Below are 647 nucleotides of genomic sequence, written 5' to 3' on the forward strand. Positions count from 1 at the left end.
TTGGGGATCGCCGTCGACGGGATTGGCGTCGACGAGTTCGCCAGCCAGCTCAGTAAAACAACTTGCAGCAGTGATCAGATTTTGCTGCATTTACAACTTGTATCCATTAATATCTTAGATGCACAAACAAACACAACCCTCTGGTTTTAGGCAGATTTACAAGGAACAGAACAAGTTGCAACCCAGGTAGGTCCAGTGAGGCTCTTTGCTTCAAATACAAACATCTGAGAGGTTCTCCAGTATCATATCATTTCTTGCCAGACTTCTTGATTCCACCACCAGTGAGTGGATCCTTCTGGGAGGCCTTTGCTTTCAATTCATCCAGTTTTTTCTGCTCTTCCTTCTGCTTCTGTTTGAAAGCGGCATCTTCCTCATCCATATTTTTAGCCTGTTTCTTAGCTTGCTTCAACGGCTTCTTTTTACCACCTTCTGTGCCGGACATCTTGGCGTCGACGGGCTCTTCGTTCGGGATCGTCATTATTTATTGCAAGATGGCACAACCCCATCGACGAGCTCTTTGTCGACGGGGTTGCTGTTGACGTGGATCACCGTCGACGGGGTCACCGTCGACGGGGTCACATTATTTTAAAAATATATCTGACAGGCATATTTTGTAGGATGTTTGACCTTGTCAATGCAGACTGCTG

The 647-nt window shown here is 46.4% G+C and overlaps 1 pseudogene; it reads right to left on the reverse strand.

The window, feature by feature from the left end:
• Positions 1-206: 206 nt before the first annotated feature.
• On the reverse strand, positions 207-443 carry LOC144782966 (translation machinery-associated protein 7 pseudogene; annotated as a pseudogene).
• Positions 444-647: the final 204 nt, after the last annotated feature.

The sequence above is a fragment of the Lissotriton helveticus genome, chromosome 9, assembly GCF_964261635.1.
Source record: "Lissotriton helveticus chromosome 9, aLisHel1.1, whole genome shotgun sequence".
In the NCBI taxonomy this organism is placed as follows: Eukaryota; Metazoa; Chordata; class Amphibia; order Caudata; family Salamandridae; genus Lissotriton; species Lissotriton helveticus.